The following is a 5,634-nucleotide window of genomic DNA, read 5'->3' on the forward strand; positions in this document are numbered from 1 at the left end:
CAGAACCCTCTCAAACTTTTATTTTGCTGAGGAAGTGGATGATTTAAATAAGTCTGTTTGACACATGCCTATCTGACTTCCCAGTTCCCTTAGGTTTCTTGCAAGTCAGCCATAAAGCTATTCCCCACTTGTTCTGACAGGATTTATGCATTCTACATCTGGTATTCAGCAAGCATATTTTTCTTCCTTTTTCATTGAACTTCTGCCCATACACACATACAGGGTCTCATTTTAATAGCGGGATTATTCCCTGTGTATTTAAATACACAGGAAACAGGAAATCATCTAAAAGAACACAGTGATCTCATGGTTATATCACTTTTCCCCACAAGCCCATTTGGAATCAGAGACAAAGACAAGATTCTGGGGCTTATAGCTTAAGAATTTCTCAACCTGAGAGATCGACTGACCTTAAGTTCCCTCTTCTGGTTCTTAACAGAGTACAAATTAAGAAAATGAAATAGCACATTTATTCCAAGACACAGGAAAGAAAAGAATGTATTTTTTTTCCAGACAAATCTGTACTCAGCTCTCAGAAATGTAAGAAGGCACTCTCGCATTTGGTTGGCTAACTAAAGCCGGGGTCAGAGGGTCTAGGGAAAGCCCTCTGCTGGGGAAGCAGGGAAGGTCCACAGACATTCAAATATAGCTCCAGTTAGCCACAGGTTCTCTCAAAGACGTATTTTGAATGTAGAAACTTGTATTTATTGAGTACTAACATGTCTTGAGCACGTTTTATTTAATCCTTACAAAAACCATATGAGGTAGGTATTATTATCTTCATTTTACAGACGAGGAAACTGAACCTGGACTCCTAAAAACTCAATGTATTGCAAAGGACAGCCTTTCTCCCAGATAGAGATTGTCTCTACGGGAAAAGTTTTCATAGGATGCTTCACACTGCAGACTTGGGAAAGGGGATGAGAACCTGATCTTGTTATAGCACATGGGGAATGGAACTTCCCACACATCATCTCCAACTCTACCAGATTAGGGACCAAAAGTGCTCAGAGTGATGGCTCTAACAAAATAGCAGCTCTAGAAGTCCTTTCTCCAGCAAAGAACAAAGAAATTGGGTTCTGTATACTTTAGCGTATTCTATTCTTTAAGCATTGGTATCTTTTTCTGGTACCTATGACACCTCTCTGTTAATTTGAATGCTTGCTTAATCTGAATATTTTATTCCCCAAACATGACAGAAAATAAAACATCTGTGAAAGCAGGATGCCTGTGTTCAGCCCCTGTAACAACTACCATACTCCCAACTCTTCAAGATTGCCAACGTTTTCCCTCACCTTGTTTGCATCAGACATTTTGCTGGTTCTTACCTCTCCTTCCTTTTCTGTGAATGTTCTCCAGATCCATGCATCTGAAATTATCACCAACAAATTTGATTAAAATCTTCCTCAAAGTCTCCATTATTGGCTCCATGTGGATTTTAACTCCTTAAATGTGCCCTATAACCTTGAAACTATATTACTTTTCACCTATCTTCAACACTCTGTAACTATTCTCGAGTCATTTTCTCTATAACATTCTTTGTTTCCCTAACCCTTGCAGAATGGAACAGCATCACTTACTATTTTTAATCTTGATATAGAATGTGCTTAAAGTCACATACATCCAGTGGAGCGCTAAAGCTGCCTTATGCCTGCTCTCGAGAGCCCATTGTATATATTATGCTGCATGTCTCTTTCCAACTTAGTTTTCAGTGACATAATGTTGGTATGGAACTTGGCCACTGTGGGAGTATTTATATCATTGAAATTAGCCTCAGATCAAAGCTGTGTTTTCCTCCCTTAGAAAGCCACTTTACCAGCACAATGTCCTTGCTATTCAAAGTGTGGTTCACAGACCAGCAGCATTGACATCACTTGGGAGCTTGTTAGAAATATGGAAACCAGCATCTCTCCTCCTGCCTCCCAAACAGATTTTTGCATTTTTTAGCAAGAGCCTTTGGTGATTTGTTTGCATATTAAAACGTGAAACAAAGAACTTCTAAAATCACCTCTTCAAATCTAGAATTGATTCATTTTACAAAGACTAGGCTCAATAAATTTATAATACTGATGGAAATCCAGTGTGAAACTGTTTCAATTCTCAAGACCACTTGCCAAGGGCTGAGATGTATTTGTCCTATTTACATAGTTATTGCTGTAAAATTCTGAGTAATTTGTTTCTAAAAGTTTGAAACGGAAAATGGCCAGTAACTGGAGGAATCTGGATTTTTAACACTAAATTAAGGATATACCAAACTAATAAAGGAAATTAAAAAGGATTTTTGGACATGGAAACTGGCAAATATTTGAGAAGGGGCATGGAGAATCTTTTCTTTTTTGTACATGCAACTTTGATGAACTTACGGTGCCTAACATATGTATGAATCAAAGAAATTTTGAAACCATGAGCTAATATTAAGAAAGCAGCTGTATCATCCTTTATAAATGGCTTCTCCAGTGCAATAGTAATAGAGTAAAAATCCTGGGTAAAATTCTGGGTTAAAAAATTAAGAATAAGCCCAGAAGCATACATGAAACTTGCAATACCAAATTCCAATATAGAGTAACATAAGTTTCTGAAAAGCTGCATCAGTTGAGTATTTGTGAAAGAAGTCTAGCTCATTGACAAAGCATGAACTTTAGGGTCAAGCTGCTTGAGTTTAAATTCCAGCTCAGCCGCTTATGAGCTGTGGACCCAAGGAAAGTTTCTCTGTACCTCAGTTCCGTACCTGTAAAATAGTAGTGTAAGAACATTACCTACCTCATTGCATCTGGAGTTTAACAACCACACCCACTGGTCACTGTGGTTAAGCTTACTGACTCTGGAGTCAGAGTGGCTCATTTGAATCTTGGCCCTAACCCTAAGCATGTGCTCTTGGGCAAATTCCCTCATCCTTAAAATGGGGAGAGAGTAAATAACTCAATTTATGTACCATGTTTGGAAGAGCCCCTGGCCAAAGTAAGGGCTATGTAAGTATATTACCACGCAGTTCTATTTAATATATTTTTTAAAGTTTTAATAATATTTATCTGTCATCAAACAAACCAGCTTGAGTTAGAGTTTTAAAAGATGTATATGTCCACATCTCTGCAGCTTCAGAATATCAGCTAAAACAAGCAAGAAAACCCCACAAATTCAGAAATGCTTTAGGTAAATATGTGAGAGTATTACACCTAAGACACTGGATCTCAAGGTTTAAGGGGATAAAATTTGCCACTCCAAAACAGGTCTCTTGGCATAAGGATTGTTTTAAGCTGATTATTTTTTAAAAAAACAGCAGACATAGCAGAAGCTCTGAAAATAGTAGAAGTTACCCTTTCGTAAGAAACATTTACATTTATAAGGGTGTCTCCCTCTCTGTACCAAAAGGATGACTCTAAATCTCTAGAAACTTATCAATGCAGAAAGCAACAACTTAAATCTCCATAACAATATTACCCTTGCTTCTTGCCACCTCCTCACCCGCCAATCTTTCATAATTGGCCTTCTCCTCCCCTCACCCCCATCCACAAGCCCCAACATCTTTCTTCTGTTGTTAGGTAGAGATGTTTCAGAAATTATTCAGTTTTCCTGGATATCTCCCATATGTACAGAAGGTATACATGTTAATGTTAATGCTTTTTTGTTTGTTTGTTGTTTGTTGTTTTTTTTTTTTTTTTTTAGAGAGAGAGAGAGAGATAGAGGAGGTGGGGGAGGGAGGGAAAGAATCTTAAGGAGACTCCATGCCCAGCATGGAGCCCACACAGGCTCCATCTCAGGACCCTGAGATCATGACCTGACCAGAAATCAAGAGTCGGTTGCTTCACCTACTGAGGTACCCAGGTGCCCCTCTCCCAGGTGATTTTAATATACAATCAGGATTGAGAACTACTGGTCCAAGGGCATGATTAAGCAGATGTAAGAAACAAGTATGTAGTACTTTGGGGGAAGCAGATTGACAAAATGGAATGGACTTCATGTGGCTGTTATGGTTTTTGTTCCTAGGGTTGGTCTGCGAGCTCAGGACGTCTGGCATCTTGAGGAGGGTAGGCATATTTCAAGACCAATCAGCTTGGTTGGGGGGGTGAGTGCAGGAGAGGAGGTCACTGCTTTTCACAGCTTGGACTCACCAAAGACTGAATTGACTTTAAAATCAATCAATCATTTACAATAGAACTATCTCTTCACAGAAGGAATACCTACTTGGGAAATGAAGTTAACATCACAAAACTGTTTGACAAGCCTATGAAATCAGAAAAGGGTTCAAGAGCCTGGAAGAGGGGCATGATCCTGAAGCAGTAACATACTAGATTCTAGATTCTACACCAATTGTTCTCAAACTTTGCTGCATGTTAGCATTACCTGGCCTGGGCCATACTACAGACCAACTAGGTCAGAATCACTGGGGGTTAGACCCAGGTGTGAGTGTGTTTTTAAAACTTTCCAAATGATTCCAAAGGGCATCCAAATTTGAATATCAAGGAGATTATTCTTCTTCCCACAATGCTCCCAAATCAGTTTTTTCAATGCTTCAGTTTATCTGATAACTTTTAAATTTACATTAAAAATAGTTAATTGATATAGAAAACGCGTTAATATGCTCTAATCCACCCCCACCCAAATATCTACAAGCTCCTTTTTTATACAGATTCGTCTAGATAATGAGAATGTAATTATTGAATTTACATAACCATTAACCATGGAAGTATTCCAAATATCAGAGTTGTGGGAAGTATTAGCTCATGCCTGATTTTTAGAAGATTGGAGTTATTTGAAGTTAATTTGCATCTATAGTATATATCTTATAAAACTACATAGAAAAAGTGAAGTAAGTCACAGGGTTTTGTGATTCCTTTTAGGATGCCATATTGCAACTACAAATGATCAGAGAATTGGCATGAACAATCAGCAATGTATCTTGTCACCTAATTAAAATGAAAATGCTCTTTCCTTTGAAGAACTGGTAGAAAGAAGAGAACATCTGCATCTCTCTTATGTTCATTGCTAAGTGCAGTGAATTGAAAATAATAGGTACTCAGTTATGCTTTTAGAATGAATTTGCCTTAAAACCTTTTCTTCCAAGACTGAAGCAATATTGACAAAGCAGGCCTATCGTTGTTATGACTTGGATTTTGCTCCTTGAATATGTTATGAATGTTCTATGTGCACATTATTTGAGTAATGTCAAGAATGAGCATTTGGAATCCAGTTTTCGAGTGCTCCATATTGTCTACAAAAGTGCATTTCCTCTGCTCTACTTCAATGTTGTTGATTAAACTCTCAGAAAGTATCAGAAATCAGAAATACGGACCTCTAGGGACTCCTGGGTGGCTCAGTTAGTTAAGTGTCATGAATTTGTCTGGCATTAACAAACAACTAAATAAATGACCTTCGTGAGCACTGATCTTCAACTGCAAATAAATAAATAAATACTGTGATAAATAGATTTTAGATATATTATATTTATTACATTATATTCTGTCATTTTTCTTAAATTTCATATAAAAATATAGTTTTAAATGTTAATAACATATTTTTCAACTTAACATACCTCAAGTATTATCACTATAATCACATTCAATATAAAAAGTGAGATAATTTACATTTTTTTGTACTAATTCTTTGAAACCTAGCACATATCAACTCAGCCTAGCC

This window comes from Ursus arctos, unplaced genomic scaffold (assembly GCF_023065955.2).
Source record: "Ursus arctos isolate Adak ecotype North America unplaced genomic scaffold, UrsArc2.0 scaffold_13, whole genome shotgun sequence".
NCBI lineage: Eukaryota > Metazoa > Chordata > Mammalia > Carnivora > Ursidae > Ursus > Ursus arctos.